This window comes from Balaenoptera physalus (genome assembly GCF_965194825.1).
Source record: "Balaenoptera physalus genome assembly, chromosome: 15".
NCBI lineage: Eukaryota > Metazoa > Chordata > Mammalia > Artiodactyla > Balaenopteridae > Balaenoptera > Balaenoptera physalus.
The window spans coordinates 30,323,622-30,345,685 of record NC_138894.1 but is presented as its reverse complement, the minus strand read 5'-3'; positions in this window follow the sequence as shown (position 1 = coordinate 30,345,685).

Here is a 22,064-nt window from a genome sequence, read left to right as displayed (position 1 = left end):
GACGGGAGTCCCTTCCTCAAGGTAAAGCCTTGAATAGCCTGCCGAAGCGGAAGCTTGGAGCAGAGTCCTTGAGGCTTAAATTTAGGTCTGCTTTCTTTTAACGTTAGTAAGCTTTTCAGGGCACCAGGACCTCGCGTGGGCACCCTATTCCCTACTAGAACACAGAGTTCCGGCAGGCTCCCCTGGGCTGCTAAGGAACATCCAGGCCCGGAAACCTTTCCCAGTCACTCTGTGTATGCTGAGTGTAGGGCAACACACTGCACTCTTCCTTGGGAGACCTAGGTTTCCTCCGCACTCCAACGGCTCCAGGAAATCTGTTCTCTTACATCCTACATGTCATGGAAATCTGCCTCATTGCCCTAGGCTGAGCGGCACTGAGAAACCAAAACTGCTTCGCATTCCTTCTAGAGTGTCATACCTTAAGACCCCATATTTACAGGAGAGAGTCGGCTTGCATTCCTGCTGTAACCAAAGCCCAGTTCTTGCTCTTCCAGTGCAGGGTTTTAGAAGAAGCTAAGCCCCGATAGCGAACCTAGATCGCTCCTTGGTGGACGCCGTTGGCTAGACGCAGAACTCCCTGCCAAACCAACTTTATTCAAGGAAGGGACCAGTGTGGAGCTAGAGTGTATATTTACTTGGTAAAATCTCAAGGAGGTAGGCTGCGTGTTCACTGGAAACGGGAAATTTATGGCACAAGGCTTGCTTTTCCATATTGAATGCTCCATTCTTGCTGCCTTGAAGCTACCTAAATAACAGTGTTTTGCACGGGTCCCTGTCACTGTAGGCAGTGTACTGGGAAGGGAAAGTGTTTTCTCTAAATCAACAGGGTGCTTTCATAGCCTGGGTGGGAGCTCCTCCTGAGACGCTCTAGAGCTAAAAGGAAACTTGACGGGAGTCCTTTCCTCAAGGTAAAGCCTTGAACAGCCTGCCGAAGCGGAAGCTTGGAGCAGAGAACTTGAGGCTTAATTTTAGGTCTGCTTTCTTTTAACGTTAGTAAGCTTTTCAGGTACCGAGGACCTCGCGTGGGCACCCTATTCCCTGCAAGAACACCGGCACCGGCCAGGCTCCCCTGGCCTGCCAGGAAACATCCAGGCCCGGAAAAGTTTCCCAGTCACTCTCTGGATGCTAAGTGTAGGGCAACACACTGCACTCTTCCTTGGAGGAGCTGGATTTCCTCCGCACTCCACCAGCTCCAGGAAATCTGTTCTCTCATTTCCTACATGTCATGCCAATCTGCCTCATTGCCCTAAGCTGATCGGCACTGAGAAACCAAAACTGCTTAGCATTCCTTCTACAAAGTCATACCTTAAGATGCCATACTTACAGGAGAAAGTCGGCTTGCGTTCCTGCTGGTACCAAAGCACAGTTCTTCCTCCTACACTGCAGGGTTTTCGAAGAGGCTAAGCCCCGATAGCGTACCTAGAGCGCTCCTTTGGGGAGGCCGTGGCTACACGCAGAACTCCGTGCCAAACCAACTTTATTAAGGAAGGGGCCAGTGTGTAGCTAGAGTGTATATTTACTTGGTAGAAATCTCAAGGAGGTAGGCTGCGTTTTCGCTGGAAACGGTCACCTGATGGCACAAGGCTTGCTTTCCCATTTTGAATGCACCACTCATGCTGCCTTGAAGCTACCTAAATTACAGTTTTAGGACGGGCCTTTAGACACTGTAGGCAGGGCTCTGGGAAGGGAACGAGTGTTCTCTAGATCAACAGGGTGCTTTCATAGCCTGGGTGGGAGCTCCTCCTGAGACGCTCTAGAGCTAAAAGGAAACGTGACGTGAGTCCTTTCCCCAAGATAAAGCCTTGAATAGCCTACCAAAGCGGAAGCTTGGAGCAGAGTCCTTGAAGCATTAGCTTTAGGTTTGTTTTCTTTGAAGGTTAGTAAGCTTTCAGGACACCGAGGACCTCGCGTGGGCTCCCTATTCCCTGCAAGAACACCTAGTACCGGCAGCCTCCACTAGGCTGCTAAGAAACATCCAGGCCCGGAAACCTTTCCCAGTCACTCTGCGTATGCTGAGTGTAGGGCAACACACTGCACTCTTCCTTGGGAGACCTAGGTTTAATCAGCACTGCAAAGGCTCCAGGAAATCTGTTCTCTTACATCCCACATGTCATGCATATCTTGCCTCATTGCCCTAGGCTGAGCGGCACTGAGAAACCAAAACTGCTTCGCATTCCTTCTAGAGTGTCATACCTTAACACCCCATACTTACAGGAGAAAGTCGGCTTGCTCTCCTGCTGGAAGCAAAGCACACTTCTACGTCTTACACTGCAGGGTTTTAGAAGAAGCTAAGCCCCGATAGCGTACCTAGAGCCTTCCTTGGGAGAGGCAGTTGGCTACACGGAGAACTCCGTGCCAAGAAAACGTTATTCAGGGAAGGGACCAGGGTTTAGCTAGAGTGTGTATTTACCTGGTAGAAAGCACAAGGAGGTAGGCTGCGTGTTCGCTGGAAACAGGGACCTGATGGCACAGGCCTTGCTTTCCCATTTTGAATGCTCCATTCATGTTGCCTTAACACTACCTAAATAACAGTTTTAGGACGGGTGTCTAGTCGCAGTAGGCAGGGCTCTGGGAAGGGAACGAGTGTTCTCTCCATCAACAGGGTGCTTTCATAGCCTGGGTGGGAGCTCCTCCTGAGACGCTCTAGAGCTAAAAGGAAACTTGACGGGAGTCCCTTCCTCAAGGTAAAGCCTTGAATAGCCTGCCGAAGCGGAAGCTTGGAGCAGAGTCCTTGAGGCTTAAATTTAGGTCTGCTTTCTTTTAACGTTAGTAAGCTTTTCAGGGCACCAGGACCTCGCGTGGGCACCCTATTCCCTACTAGAACACAGAGTTCCGGCAGGCTCCCCTGGGCTGCTAAGGAACATCCAGGCCCGGAAACCTTTCCCAGTCACTCTGTGTATGCTGAGTGTAGGGCAACACACTGCACTCTTCCTTGGGAGACCTAGGTTTCCTCCGCACTCCAACAGCTCCAGGAAATCTGTTCTCTTACATCCTACATGTCATGGAAATCTGCCTCATTGCCCTAGGCTGAGCGGCACTGAGAAACCAAAACTGCTTCGCATTCCTTCTAGAGTGTCATACCTTAAGACCCCATATTTACAGGAGAGAGTCGGCTTGCATTCCTGCTGTAACCAAAGCCCAGTTCTTGCTCTTCCAGTGCAGGGTTTTAGAAGAAGCTAAGCCCCGATAGCGAACCTAGATCGCTCCTTGGTGGACGCCGTTGGCTAGACGCAGAACTCCCTGCCAAACCAACTTTATTGAAGGAAGGGACCAGTGTGGAGCTAGAGTGTATATTTACTTGGTAAAATCTGAAGGAGGTAGGCTGCGTGTTCACTGGAAACGGGAAATTTATGGCACAAGGCTTGCTTTTCCATATTGAATGCTCCATTCTTGCTGCCTTGAAGCTACCTAAATAACAGTGTTTTGCACGGGTCCCTGTCACTGTAGGCAGTGTACTGGGAAGGGAAAGTGTTTTCTCTAAATCAACAGGGTGCTTTCATAGCCTGGGTGGGAGCTCCTCCTGAGAGGCTCTAGAGCTAAAAGGAAACTTGACGGGAGTCCTTTCCTCAAGGTAAAGCCTTGAACAGCCTGCCGAAGCGGAAGCTTGGAGCAGAGAACCTGAGGCTTAATTTTAGGTCTGCTTTCTTTTAACGTTAGTAAGCTTTTCAGGTACCGAGGACCTCGCGTGGGCACCCTATTCCCTGCAAGAACACCGGCACCGGCCAGGCTCCCCTGGCCTGCCAGGAAACATCCAGGCCCGGAAAAGTTTCCCAGTCACTCTCTGGATGCTAAGTGTAGGGCAACACACTGCACTCTTCCTTGGAGGAGCTGGATTTCCTCCGCACTCCACCAGCTCCAGGAAATCTGTTCTCTCATTTCCTACATGTCATGCCAATCTGCCTCATTGCCCTAAGCTGATCGGCACTGAGAAACCAAAACTGCTTAGCATTCCTTCTACAAAGTCATACCTTAAGATGCCATACTTACAGGAGAAAGTCGGCTTGCGTTCCTGCTGGTACCAAAGCACAGTTCTTCCTCCTACACTGCAGGGTTTTCGAAGAGGCTAAGCCCCGATAGCGTACCTAGAGCGCTCCTTTGGGGAGGCCGTGGCTACACGCAGAACTCCGTGCCAAACCAACTTTATTAAGGAAGGGGCCAGTGTGTAGCTAGAGTGTATATTTACTTGGTAGAAATCTCAAGGAGGTAGGCTGCGTTTTCGCTGGAAACGGTCACCTGATGGCACAAGGCTTGCTTTCCCATTTTGAATGCACCACTCATGCTGCCTTGAAGCTACCTAAATTACAGTTTTAGGACGGGCCTTTAGACACTGTAGGCAGGGCTCTGGGAAGGGAACGAGTGTTCTCTAGATCAACAGGGTGCTTTCATAGCCTGGGTGGGAGCTCCTCCTGAGACGCTCTAGAGCTAAAAGGAAACGTGACGTGAGTCCTTTCCCCAAGATAAAGCCTTGAATAGCCTACCAAAGCGGAAGCTTGGAGCAGAGTCCTTGAAGCATTAGCTTTAGGTTTGTTTTCTTTGAAGGTTAGTAAGCTTTCAGGACACCGAGGACCTCGCGTGGGCTCCCTATTCCCTGCAAGAACACCTAGTACCGGCAGCCTCCACTAGGCTGCTAAGAAACATCCAGGCCCGGAAACCTTTCCCAGTCACTCTGCGTATGCTGAGTGTAGGGCAACACACTGCACTCTTCCTTGGGAGACCTAGGTTTAATCAGCACTGCAAAGGCTCCAGGAAATCTGTTCTCTTACATCCCACATGTCATGCATATCTTGCCTCATTGCCCTAGGCTGAGCGGCACTGAGAAACCAAAACTGCTTCGCATTCCTTCTAGAGTGTCATACCTTAACACCCCATACTTACAGGAGAAAGTCGGCTTGCTTTCCTGCTGGAAGCAAAGCACAGTTCTACGTCTTACACTGCAGGGTTTTAGAAGAAGCTAAGCCCCGATAGCGTACCTAGAGCCTTCCTTGGGATAGGCAGTTGGCTACACGGAGAACTCCATGCCAAGAAAACGTTATTCAGGGAAGGGAGCAGTGTTTAGCTAGAGTGTGTATTTACCTGGTAGAAAGCACAAGGAGGTAGGCTGCGTGTTCGCTGGAAACAGGGACCTGATGGCACAGGCCTTGCTTTCCCATTTTGAATGCTCCATTCATGTTGCCTTAACACTACCTAAATAACAGTTTTAGGACGGGTGTCTAGTCGCAGTAGGCAGGGCTCTGGGAAGGGAACGAGTGTTCTCTCCATCAACAGGGTGCTTTCATAGCCTGGGTGGGAGCTCCTCCTGAGACGCTCTAGAGCTAAAAGGAAACTTGACGGGAGTCCCTTCCTCAAGGTAAAGCCTTGAATAGCCTGCCGAAGCGGAAGCTTGGAGCAGAGTCCTTGAGGCTTAAATTTAGGTCTGCTTTCTTTTAACGTTAGTAAGCTTTTCAGGGCACCAGGACCTCGCGTGGGCACCCTATTCCCTACTAGAACACAGAGTTCCGGCAGGCTCCCCTGGGCTGCTAAGGAACATCCAGGCCCGGAAACCTTTCCCAGTCACTCTGTGTATGCTGAGTGTAGGGCAACACACTGCACTCTTCCTTGGGAGACCTAGGTTTCCTCCGCACTCCAACGGCTCCAGGAAATCTGTTCTCTTACATCCTACATGTCATGGAAATCTGCCTCATTGCCCTAGGCTGAGCGGCACTGAGAAACCAAAACTGCTTCGCATTCCTTCTAGAGTGTCATTCCTTAAGACCCCATATTTACAGGAGAGAGTCGGCTTGCGTTCCTGCTGTAACCAAAGCCCAGTTCTTGCTCTTCCAGTGCAGGGTTTTAGAAGAAGCTAAGCCCCGATAGCGAACCTAGATCGCTCCTTGGTGGACGCCGTTGGCTAGACGCAGAACTCCCTGCCAAACCAACTTTATTCAAGGAAGGGACCAGTGTGGAGCTAGAGTGTATATTTACTTGGTAAAATCTCAAGGAGGTAGGCTGCGTGTTCACTGGAAACGGGAAATTTATGGCACAAGGCTTGCTTTTCCATATTGAATGCTCCATTCTTGCTGCCTTGAAGCTACCTAAATAACAGTGTTTTGCACGGGTCCCTGTCACTGTAGGCAGTGTACTGGGAAGAGAAAGTGTTTTCTCTAAATCAACAGGGTGCTTTCATAGCCTGGGTGGGAGCTCCTCCTGAGAGGCTCTAGAGCTAAAAGGAAACTTGACGGGAGTCCTTTCCTCAAGGTAAAGCCTTGAACAGCCTGCCGAAGCGGAAGCTTGGAGCAGAGAACCTGAGGCTTAATTTTAGGTCTGCTTTCTTTTAACGTTAGTAAGCTTTTCAGGTACCGAGGACCTCGCGTGGGCACCCTATTCCCTGCAAGAACACCGGCACCGGCCAGGCTCCCCTGGCCTGCCAGGAAACATCCAGGCCCGGAAAAGTTTCCCAGTAACTCTCTGGATGCTAAGTGTAGGGCAACACACTGCACTCTTCCTTGGAGGAGCTGGATTTCCTCCGCACTCCACCAGCTCCAGGAAATCTGTTCTCTCATTTCCTACATGTCATGCCAATCTGCCTCATTGCCCTAAGCTGATCGGCACTGAGAAACCAAAACTGCTTAGCATTCCTTCTACAAAGTCATACCTTAAGATGCCATACTTACAGGAGAAAGTCGGCTTGCTTTCCTGCTGGAAGCAAAGCACAGTTCTACGTCTTACACTGCAGGGTTTTAGAAGAAGCTAAGCCCCGATAGCGTACCTAGAGCCTTCCTTGGGATAGGCAGTTGGCTACACGGAGAACTCCATGCCAAGAAAACGTTATTCAGGGAAGGGACCAGTGTTTAGCTAGAGTGTGTATTTACCTGGTAGAAAGCACAAGGAGGTAGGCTGCGTGTTCGCTGGAAACAGGGACCTGATGGCACAGGCCTTGCTTTCCCATTTTGAATGCTCCATTCATGTTGCCTTAACACTACCTAAATAACAGTTTTAGGACGGGTGTCTAGTCGCAGTAGGCAGGGCTCTGGGAAGGGAACGAGTGTTCTCTCCATCAACAGGGTGCTTTCATAGCCTGGGTGGGAGCTCCTCCTGAGACGCTCTAGAGCTAAAAGGAAACTTGACGGGAGTCCCTTCCTCAAGGTAAAGCCTTGAACAGCCTGCCGAAGCGGAAGCTTGGAGCAGAGAACTTGAGGCTTAATTTTAGGTCTGCTTTCTTTTAACGTTAGTAAGCTTTTCAGGTACCGAGGACCTCGCGTGGGCACCCTATTCCCTGCAAGAACACCGGCACCGGCCAGGCTCCCCTGGCCTGCCAGGAAACATCCAGGCCCGGAAAAGTTTCCCAGTCACTCTCTGGATGCTAAGTGTAGGGCAACACACTGCACTCTTCCTTGGAGGAGCTGGATTTCCTCCGCACTCCACCAGCTCCAGGAAATCTGTTCTCTCATTTCCTACATGTCATGCCAATCTGCCTCATTGCCCTAAGCTGATCGGCACTGAGAAACCAAAACTGCTTAGCATTCCTTCTACAAAGTCATACCTTAAGATGCCATACTTACAGGAGAAAGTCGGCTTGCGTTCCTGCTGGTACCAAAGCACAGTTCTTCCTCCTACACTGCAGGGTTTTAGAAGAGGCTAAGCCCCGATAGCGTACCTAGAGCGCTCCTTTGGGGAGGCCGTGGCTACACGCAGAACTCCGTGCCAAACCAACTTTATTAAGGAAGGGGCCAGTGTGTAGCTAGAGTGTATATTTACTTGGTAGAAATCACAAGGAGGTAGGCTGCGTTTTCGCTGGAAACGGTCACCTGATGGCACAAGGCTTGCTTTCCCATTTTGAATGCACCACTCATGCTGCCTTGAAGCTACCTAAATTACAGTTTTAGGACAGGCCTTTAGACACTGTAGGCAGGGCTCTGGGAAGGGAACGAGTGTTCTCTAGATCAACAGGGTGCTTTCATAGCCTGGGTGGGAGCTCCTCCTGAGACGCTCTAGAGCTAAAAGGAAACGTGACGTGAGTCCTTTCCCCAAGATAAAGCCTTGAATAGCCTACCAAAGCGGAAGCTTGGAGCAGAGTCCTTGAAGCATTAGCTTTAGGTTTGTTTTCTTTTAAGGTTAGTAAGCTTTCAGGACACCGAGGACCTCGCGTGGGCTCCCTATTCCCTGCAAGAACACCTAGTACCGGCAGCCTCCACTAGGCTGCTAAGAAACATCCAGGCCCGGAAACCTTTCCCAGTCACTCTGCGTATGCTGAGTGTAGGGCAACACACTGCACTCTTCCTTGGGAGACCTAGGTTTAATCAGCACTCCAAAGGCTCCAGGAAATCTGTTCTCTTACATCCCACATGTCATGCATATCTTGCCTCATTGCCCTAGGCTGAGCGGCACTGAGAAACCAATACTGCTTCGCATTCTTTCTAGAGTGTCATATCTTAACACCCCATACTTACAGGAGAAAGTCGGCTTGCTTTCCAGCTGTAAGCAAAGCACAGTTCTACGTCTTACACTGCAGGGTTTTAGAAGAAGCTAAGCCCCGATAGCGTACCTAGAGCCTTCCTTGGGAGAGGCAGTTGGCTACACGGAGAACTCCGTGCCAAGAAAACGTTATTCAGGGAAGGGACCAGTATGTAGCTAGAGTGTGTATTTACCTGGTAGAAAGCACAAGGAGGTAGGCTGCGTGTTCGCTGGAAACAGGGACCTGATGGCACAGGCCTTGCTTTCCCATTTTGAATGCTCCATTCATGTTGCCTTAACACTACCTAAATAACAGTTTTAGGACGGGTGTCTAGTCGCAGTAGGCAGGGCTCTGGGAAGGGAACGAGTGTTCTCTCCATCAACAGGGTGCTTTCATAGCCTGGGTGGGAGCTCCTCCTGAGACGCTCTAGAGCTAAAAGGAAACTTGACGGGAGTCCCTTCCTCAAGGTAAAGCCTTGAATAGCCTGCCGAAGCGGAAGCTTGGAGCAGAGTCCTTGAGGCTTAAATTTAGGTCTGCTTTCTTTTAACGTTAGTAAGCTTTTCAGGGCACCAGGACCTCGCGTGGGCACCCTATTCCCTACTAGAACACAGAGTTCCGGCAGGCTCCCCTGGGCTGCTAAGGAACATCCAGGCCCGGAAACCTTTCCCAGTCACTCTGTGTATGCTGAGTGTAGGGCAACACACTGCACTCTTCCTTGGGAGACCAAGGTTTCCTCAGCACTCCAAAGGCTCCAGGAAATCTGTTCTCGTACATCCTACATGTCATGGAAATCTGCCTCATTGCCCTAGGCTGAGCGGCACTGAGAAACCAAAACTGCATCGCATTCCTTCTAGAGTGTCATACCTTAAGACCCCATATTTACAGGAGAGAGTTGGCTTGCGTTCCTGCTGTAACCAAAGCCCAGTTCTTGCTCTTCCAGTGCAGGGTTTTAGAAGAAGCTAAGCCCCGATAGCGAACCTAGATCGCTCCTTGGTGGACGCCGTTGGCTAGACGCAGAACTCCCTGCCAAACCAACTTTATTCAAGGAAGGGACCATTGTGGAGCTAGAGTGTATATTTACTTGGTAAAATCACAAGGAGGTAGGCTGCGTGTTCACTGGAAACGGGGAATTTATGGCACAAGGCTTGCTTTTCCATATTGAATGCTCCATTCTTGCTGCCTTGAAGCTACCTAAATAAGAGTGTTTTGCACGGGTCCCTGTCACTGTAGGCAGTGTACTGGGAAGGGAAAGAGTTTTCTCTAAATCAACAGGGTGCTTTCATAGCCTGGGTGGGAGCTCCTCCTGAGACGCTCTAGAGCTAAAAGGAAACTTGACGGGAGTCCTTTCCTCAAGGTAAAGCCTTGAATAGCCTGCCGAAGCGGAAGCTTGGAGCAGAGAACTTGAGGCTTAATTTTAGGTCTGCTTTCTTTTAACGTTAGTAAGCTTTTCAGGTACCGAGGACCTCGCGTGGGCACCCTATTCCCTGCAAGAACACCGGGACCGGCCAGGCTCCCCTGGCCTGCCAGGAAACATCCAGGCCCGGAAAAGTTTCCCAGTCACCCTCTGGATGCTAAGTGTAGGGCAACACACTGCACTCTTCCTTGGAGGAGCTGGATTTCCTCCGCACTCCACCAGCTCCAGGAAATCTGTTCTCTCATTTCCTACATGTCACGCCAATCTGCCTCATTGCCCTAAGCTGATCGGCACTGAGAAACCAAAACTGCTTAGCATTCCTTCTACAAAGTCATACCTTAAGATGCCATACTTACAGGAGAAAGTCGGCTTGCGTTCCTGCTGGTACCAAAGCACAGTTCTTCCTCCTACACTGCAGGGTTTTAGAAGAGGCTAAGCCCCGATAGCGTACCTAGAGCGCTCCTTTGGGGAGGCCGTGGCTACACGCAGAACTCCGTGCCAAACCAACTTTATTAAGGAAGGGGCCAGTGTGTAGCTAGAGTGTATATTTACTTGGTAGAAATCACAAGGAGGTAGGCTGCGTTTTCGCTGGAAACGGTCACCTGATGGCACAAGGCTTGCTTTCCCATTTTGAATGCACCACTCATGCTGCCTTGAAGCTACCTAAATTACAGTTTTAGGACGGGCCTTTAGACACTGTAGGCAGGGCTCTGGGAAGGGAACGAGTGTTCTCTAGATCAACAGGGTGCTTTCATAGCCTGGGTGGGAGCTCCTCCTGAGACGCTCTAGAGCTAAAAGGAAACGTGACGTGAGTCCTTTCCCCAAGATAAAGCGTTGAATAGCCTACCAAAGCGGAAGCTTGGAGCAGAGTCCTTGAAGCATTAGCTTTAGGTTTGTTTTCTTTGAAGGTTAGTAAGCTTTCAGGACACCGAGGACCTCGCGTGGGCTCCCTATTCCCTGCAAGAACACCTAGTACCGGCAGGCTCCACTAGGCTGCTAAGAAACATCCAGGCCCGGAAACCTTTCCCAGTCACTCTGCGTATGCTGAGTGTAGGGCAACACACTGCACTCTTCCTTGGGAGACCTAGGTTTAATCAGCACTCCAAAGGCTCCAGGAAATCTGTTCTCTTACATCCCACATGTCATGCATATCTCGCCTCATTGCCCTAGGCTGAGCGGCACTGAGAAACCAAAACTGCTTTGCATTCCTTCTAGAGTGTCATACCTTAACACCCCATACTTACAGGAGAAAGTCGGCTTGCTTTCCAGCTGTAAGCAAAGCACAGTTCTACGTCTTACACTGCAGGGTTTTAGAAGAAGCTAAGCCCCGATAGCGTACCTAGAGCCTTCCTTGGGATAGGCAGTTGGCTACACGGAGAACTCCGTGCCAAGAAAACGTTATTCAGGGAAGGGACCAGGGTTTAGCTAGAGTGTGTATTTACCTGGTAGAAAGCAAAAGGAGGTAGGCTGCGTGTTCGCTGGAAACAGGGACCTGATGGCACAGGCCTTGCTTTCCCATTTTGAATGCTCCATTCATGTTGCCTTAACACTACCTAAATAACAGTTTTAGGACGGGTGTCTAGTCGCAGTAGGCAGGGCTCTGGGAAGGGAACGAGTGTTCTCTCCATCAACAGGGTGCTTTCATAGCCTGGGTGGGAGCTCCTCCTGAGACGCTCTAGAGCTAAAAGGAAACTTGACGGGAGTCTCTTCCTCAAGGTAAATCCTTGAATAGCCTGCCGAAGAGGAAGCATGGAGCAGAGTCCTTGAGGCTTAAATTTAGGTCTGCTTTCTTTTAACGTTAGTAAGCTTTTCAGGGCACCAGGACCTCGCATGGGCACACTATTCCCTGCTAGAACACCGAGTTCCGGCAGGCTCCCCTGGCCTGCTAAGAAACATCCAGGTCCGGAAACCTTTCCCAGTCACTCTGTGTATGCTGAGTGTAGGGCAACACACTGCACTCTTCCTTGGGAGACCTAGGTTTCCTCAGCACTGCAAAGTCTCCAGGAAATCTGTTCTCTTACATCCCACATGTCATGCATATCTTGCCTCATTGCCCTAGGCTGAGCGGCACTGAGAAACCAAAACTGCTTCGCATTCCTTCTAGAGTGTCATACCTTAACACCCCATACTTACAGGAGAAAGTCGGCTTGCTTTCCTGCTGTAAGCAAAGCACAGTTCTACGTCTTACACTGCAGGGTTTTAGAAGAAGCTAAGCCCCGATAGCGTACCTAGAGCCTTCCTTGGGATAGGCAGTTGGCTACACGGAGAACTCCGTGCCAAGAAAACGTTATTCAGGGAAGGGACCAGTGTTTAGCTAGAGTGTGTATTTACCTGGCAGAAAGCACAAGGAGGTAGGCAGCGTGTTCGCTGGAAACGGCCACCTGATGGCACAGGCCTTGCTTTCCCATTTTGAATGCTCCATTCATGTTGCCTTAACACTACCTAAATAACAGTTTTAGGACGGGTGTCTAGTCGCAGTAGGCAGGGCTCTGGGAAGGGAACGAGTGTTCTCTCCATCAACAGGGTGCTTTCATAGCCTGGGTGGGAGCTCCTCCTGAGACGCTCTAGAGCTAAAAGGAAACTTAACGGGAGTCCCTTCCTCAAGGTAAAGCCTTGAATAGCCTGCCGAAGCGGAAGCTTGGAGCAGAGTCCTTGAGGCTTAAATTTAGGTCTGCTTTCTTTTAACGTTAGTAAGCTTTTCAGGGCACCAGGACCTCGCGTGGGCACCCTATTCCCTACTAGAACACAGAGTTCCGGCAGGCTCCCCTGGGCTGCTAAGGAACATCCAGGCCCGGAAACCTTTCCCAGTCACTCTGTGTATGCTGAGTGTAGGGCAACACACTGCACTCTTCCTTGGGAGACCAAGGTTTCCTCAGCACTCCAAAGGCTCCAGGAAATCTGTTCTCGTACATCCTACATGTCATGGAAATCTGCCTCATTGCCCTAGGCTGAGCGGCACTGAGAAACCAAAACTGCTTCGCATTCCTTCTAGAGTGTCATACCTTAAGACCCCATATTTACAGGAGAGAGTTGGCTTGCGTTCCTGCTGTAACCAAAGCCCAGTTCTTGCTCTTCCAGTGCAGGGTTTTAGAAGAAGCTAAGCCCCGATAGCGAACCTAGATCGCTCCTTGGTGGACGCTGTTGGCTAGACGCAGAACTCCCTGCCAAACAAACTTTATTCAAGGAAGGGACCAGTGTGGAGCTAGAGTGTATATTTACTTGGTAAAATCACAAGGAGGTAGGCTGCGTGTTCACTGGAAACGGGGAATTTATGGCACAAGGCTTGCTTTTCCATATTGAATGCTCCATTCTTGCTGCCTTGAAGCTACCTAAATAAGAGTGTTTTGCACGGGTCCCTGTCACTGTAGGCAGTGTACTGGGAAGGGAAAGAGTTTTCTCTAAATCAACAGGGTGCTTTCATAGCCTGGGTGGGAGCTCCTCCTGAGACGCTCTAGAGCTAAAAGGAAACTTGACGGGAGTCCTTTCCTCAAGGTAAAGCCTTGAATAGCCTGCCGAAGCGGAAGCTTGGAGCAGAGAACTTGAGGCTTAATTTTAGGTCTGCTTTCTTTTAACGTTAGTAAGCTTTTCAGGTACCGAGGACCTCGCGTGGGCACCCTATTCCCTGCAAGAACACCGGGACCGGCCAGGCTCCCCTGGCCTACCAGGAAACATCCAGGCCCGGAAAAGTTTCCCAGTCACCCTCTGGATGCTAAGTGTAGGGCAACACACTGCACTCTTCCTTGGAGGAGCTGGATTTCCTCCGCACTCCACCAGCTCCAGGAAATCTGTTCTCTCATTTCCTACATGTCACGCCAATCTGCCTCATTGCCCTAAGCTGATCGGCACTGAGAAACCAAAACTGCTTAGCATTCCTTCTACAAAGTCATACCTTAAGATGCCATACTTACAGGAGAAAGTCGGCTTGCGTTCCTGCTGGTACCAAAGCACAGTTCTTCCTCCTACACTGCAGGGTTTTAGAAGAGGCTAAGCCCCGATAGCGTACCTAGAGCGCTCCTTTGGGGAGGCCGTGGCTACACGCAGAACTCCGTGCCAAACCAACTTTATTAAGGAAGGGGCCAGTGTGTAGCTAGAGTGTATATTTACTTGGTAGAAATCACAAGGAGGTAGGCTGCGTTTTCGCTGGAAACGGTCACCTGATGGCACAAGGCTTGCTTTCCCATTTTGAATGCACCACTCATGCTGCCTTGAAGCTACCTAAATTACAGTTTTAGGACGGGCCTTTAGACACTGTAGGCAGGGCTCTGGGAAGGGAACGAGTGTTCTCTAGATCAACAGGGTGCTTTCATAGCCTGGGTGGGAGCTCCTCCTGAGACGCTCTAGAGCTAAAAGGAAACGTGACGTGAGTCCTTTCCCCAAGATAAAGCCTTGAATAGCCTACCAAAGCGGAAGCTTGGAGCAGAGTCCTTGAAGCATTAGCTTTAGGTTTGTTTTCTTTGAAGGTTAGTAAGCTTTCAGGACACCGAGGACCTCGCGTGGGCTCCCTATTCCCTGCAAGAACACCTAGTACCGGCAGGCTCCACTAGGCTGCTAAGAAACATCCAGGCCCGGAAACCTTTCCCAGTCACTCTGCGTATGCTGAGTGTAGGGCAACACACTGCACTCTTCCTTGGGAGACCTAGGTTTAATCAGCACTCCAAAGGCTCCAGGAAATCTGTTCTCTTACATCCCACATGTCATGCATATCTCGCCTCATTGCCCTAGGCTGAGCGGCACTGAGAAACCAAAACTGCTTCACATTCCTTCTAGAGTGTCATACCTTAACACCCCATACTTACAGGAGAAAGTCGGCTTGCTTTCCAGCTGTAAGCAAAGCACAGTTCTACGCCTTACACTGCAGGGTTTTAGAAGAAGCTAAGCCCCGATAGCGTACCTAGAGCCTTCCTTGGGGGACGCAGTTGGCTACACGGAGAACTCCGTGCCAAGAAAACGTTATTCAGGGAAGGGACCAGGGTTTAACTAGAGTGTGTATTTACCTGGCAGAAAGCACAAGGAGGTAGGCTGCGTGTTCGCTGGAAACAGGGACCTGATGGCACAGGCCTTGCTTTCCCATTTTGAATGCTCCATTCATGTTGCCTTAACACTACCTAAATAACAGTTTTAGGACGGGTGTCTAGTCGCAGTAGGCAGGGCTCTGGGAAGGGAACGAGTGTTCTCTCCATCAACAGGGTGCTTTTATAGCCTGGGTGGGAGCTCCTCCTGAGACGCTCTAGAGCTAAAAGGAAACTTGACGGGAGTCCCTTCCTCAAGGAAAAGCCTTGAATAGCCTGCCGAAGAGGAAGCATGGAGCAGAGTCCTTGAGGCTTAAATTTAGGTCTGCTTTCTTTTAACGTTAGTAAGCTTTTCAGGGCACCAGGACCTCGCATGGGCACCCTATTCCCTGCTAGAACACCGAGTTCCGGCAGGCTCCCCTGGTCTGCTAAGAAACATCCAGGCCCGGAAACCTTTCCCAGTCACTCTGTGTATGCTGAGTGTAGGGCAACACACTGCACTCTTCCTTGGGAGACCTAGGTTTCCTCAGCACTCCAAAGGCTCCAGGAAATCTATTCTCTTACAACCTACATGTCAGGCAAATCTGCCTCCTTGCCCTAGGCTGAGCGACACTGAGAAACCAAAACTGCTTCGCATTCCTTCTAGAGTGTCATACCTAAAGACCCCACATTTACAGGAGAAAGTCGGCTTGCGTTCCTGCTGTAACCAAAGGCCAGTTCTTCGTCTTACAGTGCAGGGTTTTAGAAGAAGCTAAGCCCCGATAGCGAACCTAGATCGCTCCTTGGTGGAGGGCGTTGGCTAGACGCAGAACTCCCTGCCAAACCAACTTTATTCAAGGAAGGGACCAGTGTGTAGCTAGAGTGTATATTTACTTGGTCGAAATCACAAGGAGGTAGGCTGCGTGTTCATTGGAAACGGGGAATTTATGGCACAAGACTTGCTTTTCCATATTGAATGCTCCATTCTTGCTGCCTTGAAGCTACTTAAATAAGAGTGTTTTGGACGGGTCCCTTGTCTCTATAGGCAGTGTCCTGGGAAGGGAAAGAGTTTTCTCTAAATCAACAGGGTGCTTTCATAGCCTGCGTGGGAGATCCTCCTGAGAGGCTCTAGAGCTAAAAGGAAACTTGACGGGAGTCCTTTCGTCAAGGTAAAGCCTTGAATAGCCTGGCGAAGCGGAAGTTTGGAGCAGAGTCCTTGAAGCATTACCTTTAGGTTTGTTTTCTTTTAAGTTAATAAGCTTTCAGGACACCGAGGATCTCTCGTGGGCTCCCTATTCCCTGCAAGAACACCTAGTACCGGCAGGTTCCACTAGGCTGCTAAGAAACATCCAGGGCCGGAAACCTTTCCCAGTCACTCTGTGTATGCTGAGTGTAGGGCAACAGACTGCACTCTTCCTTGGGAGACCTAGGTTTCCTCCACACTCCAAACGCTCCAAGATATCTCTTCTCTTACATCCTACATGTCATGCCAATCTGCCTCATTGCCCTAGGCTGAGCGGCACTGAGAAACCAAAACTGCTTCGCATTCCTTCTAGAGGGTCATACCTTAATACCCCATATTTACAGGAGAAAGTCGGCTTGCGTTCCTGCTGTAACCAAAGCCCAGTTCTTCCTCTTACAGTGCAGGGTTTTAGAAGAAGCTAAGCCCCGATAGCGAACCTAGATCGCTCCTTGGTGGAGGCCGTTAGCTAGACGCAGAACTCCCTGCCAAACCAACTTTATTCAAGGAAGGGGCCAGTGTGTAGCTAGAGTGTATATTTACTTGGTCGAAATCACAAGGAGGTAGGCAGCGTGTTCGCTGGAAACGGCCACCTGATGGCACAAGCTTTGCTTTCCCATTTTGAATGCACCATTCATGCTGCCTTGGAGCTACCTAAATAACAGTTTTAGTACGGGTGTCTAGTCGCAGTAGGCAGGGCTCTGGGAAGGGAACGAGTGTTCTCTCCATCAACAGGGTGCTTTCATAGCCTGGGTGGGAGCTCCTCCTGAGACGCTCTAGAGCTAAAAGGAAACTTGACGGGAGTCCTTTCGTCAAGGTAAAGCCTTGAATAGCCTGCCGAAGCGGAAGCTTGGAGCAGAGTCCTTGAGGCTTAAATTTAGGTCTGCTTTCTTTTAACGTTAGTAAGCTTTTCAGGGCACCAGGACCTCGCGTGGGCACCCTATTCCCTGCAAGAACACCGGGACCGGCCAGGCTCCCCTGGCCTGCCAGGAAACATCCAGGCCCGGAAAAGTTTCCCAGTCACCCTCTGGATGCTAAGTGTAGGGCAACACACTGCACTCTTCCTTGGAGGAGCTGGATTTCCTCCGCACTCCACCAGCTCCAGGAAGTCTGTTCTCTCATTTCCTACATGTCATGCCAATCTGCCTCATTGCCCTAAGCTGATCGGCACTGAGAAACCAAAACTGCTTAGCATTCCTTCTACAAAGTCATACCTTAAGATGCCATACTTACAGGAGAAAGTCGGCTTGCGTTCCTGCTGGTACCAAAGCACAGTTCTTCCTCCTACACTGCAGGGTTTTAGAAGAGGCTAAGCCCCGATAGCGTACCTAGAGCGCTCCTTTGGGGAGGCCGTGGCTACACGCAGAACTCCGTGCCAAACCAACTTTATTAAGGAAGGGGCCAGTGTGTAGCTAGAGTGTATATTTACTTGGTAGAAATCACAAGGAGGTAGGCTGCGTTTTCGCTGGAAACGGTCACCTGATGGCACAAGGCTTGCTTTCCCATTTTGAATGCACCACTCATGCTGCCTTGAAGCTACCTAAATTACAGTTTTAGGACGGGCCTTTAGACACTGTAGGCAGGGCTCTGGGAAGGGAAGGAGTGTTCTCTAGATCAACAGGGTGCTTTCATAGCCTGGGTGGGAGCTCCTCCTGAGACGCTCTAGAGCTAAAAGGAAACGTGACGTGAGTCCTTTCCCCAAGATAAAGCCTTGAATAGCCTACCAAAGCGGAAGCTTGGAGCAGAGTCCTTGAAGCATTAGCTTTAGGTTTGTTTTCTTTGAAGGTTAGTAAGCTTTCAGGACACCGAGGACCTCGCGTGGGCTCCCTATTCCCTGCAAGAACACCTAGTACCGGCAGGCTCCACTAGGCTGCTAAGAAACATCCAGGCCCGGAAACCTTTCCCAGTCACTCTGCGTATGCTGAGTGTAGGGCAACACACTGCACTCTTCCTTGGGAGACCTAGGTTTAATCAGCACTGCAAAGGCTCCAGGAAATCTGTTCTCTTACATCCCACATGTCATGCATATCTCGCCTCATTGCCCTAGGCTGAGCGGCACTGAGAAACCAAAACTGCTTCGCATTCCTTCTAGAGTGTCATACCTTAACACCCCACACTTACAGGAGAAAGTCGGCTTGCTTTCCAGCTGTAAGCAAAGCACAGTTCTACGTCTTACACTGCAGGGTTTTAGAAGAAGCTAAGCCCCGATAGCGTACCTAGAGCCTTCCTTGGGGGACGCAGTTGGCTACACGGAGAACTCCGTGCCAAGAAAACGTTATTCAGGGAAGGGACCAGGGTTTAACTAGAGTGTGTATTTACCTGGCAGAAAGCACAAGGAGGTAGGCTGCGTGTTCGCTGGAAACAGGGACCTGATGGCACAGGCCTTGCTTTCCCATTTTGAATGCTCCATTCATGTTGCCTTAACACTACCTAAATAACAGTTTTAGGACGGGTGTCTAGTCGCAGTAGGCAGGGCTCTGGGAAGGGAACGAGTGTTCTCTCCATCAACAGGGTGCTTTCATAGCCTGGGTGGGAGCTCCTCCTGAGACGCTCTAGAGCTAAAAGGAAACTTGACGGGAGTCCCTTCCTCAAGGTAAAGCCTTGAATAGCCTGCCGAAGAGGAAGCATGGAGCAGAGTCCTTGAGGCTTAAATTTAGGTCTGCTTTCTTTTAACGTTAGTAAGCTTTTCAGGGCACCAGGACCTCGCGTGGGCACCCTATTCCCTGCTAGAACACCGAGTTCCGGCAGGCTCCCCTGGCCTGCTAAGAAACATCCAGGCCCGGAAACCTTTCCCAGTCACTCTGTGTATGCTGAGTGTAGGGCAACACACTGCACTCTTCCTTGGGAGACCTAGGTTTCCTCAGCACTCCAAAGGCTCCAGGAAATCTCTTCTCTTACAACCTACATGTCATGCAAATCTGCCTCCTTGCCCTAGGCTGAGCGACACTGAGAAACCAAAACTGCTTCGCATTCCTTCTAGAGTGTCATACCTTAAGATACCATATTTACAGGAGAAAGTCAGCTTCGTTCCTGCTGTAACCAAAGCCCAGTTCTTCCTCTTACAGTGCAGGGTTTTAGAAGAAGCTAAGCCCCGATAGCGAACCTAGATCGCTCCTTGGTGGAGGGCGTTGGCTAGACGCAGAACTCCCTGCCAAACCAACTTTATTCAAGGAAGGGACCAGTGTGGAGCTAGAGTGTATATTTACTTGGTCGAAATCACAAGGAGGTAGGCTGCGTGTTCATTGGAAACGGGGAATTTATGGCACAAGACTTGCTTTTCCATATTGAATGCTCCATTCTTGCTGCCTTGAAGATACTTAAATAAGAGTGTTTTGGACGGGTCCCTTGTCTCTATAGGCAGTGTCCTGGGAAGGGAAAGAGTTTTCTCTAAATCAACAGGGTGCTTTCATAGCCTGGGTGGGAGCTCCTCCTGAGACGCTCTAGAGCTAAAAGGAAACTTGACGGGAGTCCTTTCCTCAAGGTAAAGCCTTGAATAGCCTGCCGAAGCGGAAGCTTGGAACAGAGAACCTGAGGCTTAATTTTAGGTCTGCTTTCTTTTAACGTTAGTAAGCTTTTCAGGTGCCGAGGACCTCGCGTGGGCACCCTATTCCCTGCAAGAACACCGGGACCGGCCAGGCTCCCCTGGCCTGCCAGGAAACATCCAGGCACGGAAAAGTTTCCCAGTCACCCTCTGGATGCTAAGTGTAGGGCAACACACTGCACTCTTCCTTGGAGGAGCTGGATTTCCTCCGCACTCCACCAGCTCCAGGAAATCTGTTCTCTCATTTCCTACATGTCATGCCAATCTGCCTCATTGCCCTAAGCTGATCGGCACTGAGAAACCAAAACTGCTTAGCATTCCTTCTACAAAGTCATACCTTAAGATGCCATACTTACAGGAGAAAGTCGGCTTGCGTTCCTGCTGGTACCAAAGCACAGTTCTTCCTCCTACACTGCAGGGTTTTCGAAGAGGCTAAGCCCCGATAGCGTACCTAGAGCGCTCCTTTGGGGAGGCCGTGGCTACACGCAGAACTCCGTGCCAAACCAACTTTATTAAGGAAGGGGCCAGTGTGTAGCTAGAGTGTATATTTACTTGGTAGAAATCACAAGGAGGTAGGCTGCGTTTTCGCTGGAAACGGTCACCTGATGGCACAAGGCTTGCTTTCCCATTTTGAATGCACCACTCATGCTGCCTTGAAGCTACCTAAATTACAGTTTTAGGACGGGCCTTTAGACACTGTAGGCAGGGCTCTGGGAAGGGAACGAGTGTTCTCTAGATCAACAGGGTGCTTTCATAGCCTGGGTGGGAGCTCCTCCTGAGACGCTCTAGAGCTAAAAGGAAACGTGACGTGAGTCCTTTCCCCAAGATAAAGCCTTGAATAGCCTACCAAAGCGGAAGCTTGGAGCAGAGTCCTTGAAGCATTAGCTTTAGGTTTGTTTTCTTTAAAGGTTAGTAAGCTTTCAGGACACCGAGGACCTCGCGTGGGCTCCCTATTCCCTGCAAGAACACCTAGTACCGGCAGGCTCCACTAGGCTGCTAAGAAACATCCAGGCCCGGAAACCTTTCCCAGTCACTCTGCGTATGCTGAGTGTAGGGCAACACACTGCACTCTTCCTTGGGAGACCTAGGTTTCCTCCGCACTCCAACAGCTCCAGGAAATCTGTTCTCTTACATCCTACATGTCATGGAAATCTGCCTCATTGCCCTAGGCTGAGCGGCACTGAGAAACCAAAACTGCTTCGCATTCCTTCTAGAGTGTCATACCTTAAGACCCCATATTTACAGGAGAGAGTCGGCTTGCATTCCTGCTGTAACCAAAGCCCAGTTCTTGCTCTTCCAGTGCAGGGTTTTAGAAGAAGCTAAGCCCCGATAGCGAACCTAGATCGCTCCTTGGTGGACGCCGTTGGCTAGACGCAGAACTCCCTGCCAAACCAACTTTATTCAAGGAAGGGACCAGTGTGGAGCTAGAGTGAATATTTACTTGGTAAAATCTCAAGGAGGTAGGCTGCGTGTTCACTGGAAACGGGGAATTTATGGCACAAGGCTTGCTTTTCCATATTGAATGCTCCATTCTTGCTGCCTTGAAGCTACCTAAATAACAGTGTTTTGCACGGGTCCCTGTCACTGTAGGCAGTGTACTGGGAAGGGAAAGAGTTTTCTCTAAATCAACAGGGTGCTTTCATAGCCTGGCTGGGAGCTCCTCCTGAGACGCTCTAGAGCTAAAAGGAAACTTGACGGGAGTCCTTTCCTCAAGGTAAAGCCTTGAATAGCCTGCCGAAGCGGAAGCTTGGAGCAGAGAACTTGAGGCTTAATTTTAGGTCTGCTTTCTTTTAACGTTAGTAAGCTTTTCAGGTACCGAGGACCTCGCGTGGGCACCCTATTCCCTGCAAGAACACCGGGACCGGCCAGGCTCCCCTGGCCTGCCAGGAAACATCCAGGCCAGGAAAAGTTTCCCAGTCACCCTCTGGATGCTAAGTGTAGGGCAACACACTGCACTCTTCCTTGGAGGAGCTGGATTTCCTCCGCACTCCACCAGCTCCAGGAAATCTGTTCTCTCATTTCCTACATGTCATGCCAATCTGCCTCATTGCCCTAAGCTGATCGGCACTGAGAAACCAAAACTGCTTAGCATTCCTTCTACAAAGTCATACCTTAAGATGCCATACTTACAGGAGAAAGTCGGCTTGCGTTCCTGCTGGTACCAAAGCACAGTTCTTCCTCCTACACTGCAGGGTTTTAGAAGAGGCTAAGCCCCGATAGCGTACCTAGAGCGCTCCTTTGGGGAGGCCGTGGCTACACGCAGAACTCCGTGCCAAACCAACTTTATTAAGGAAGGGGCCAGTGTGTAGCTAGAGTGTATATTTACTTGGTAGAAATCACAAGGAGGTAGGCTGCGTTTTCGCTGGAAACGGTCACCTGATGGCACAAGGCTTGCTTTCCCATTTTGAATGCACCACTCATGCTGCCTTGAAGCTACCTAAATTACAGTT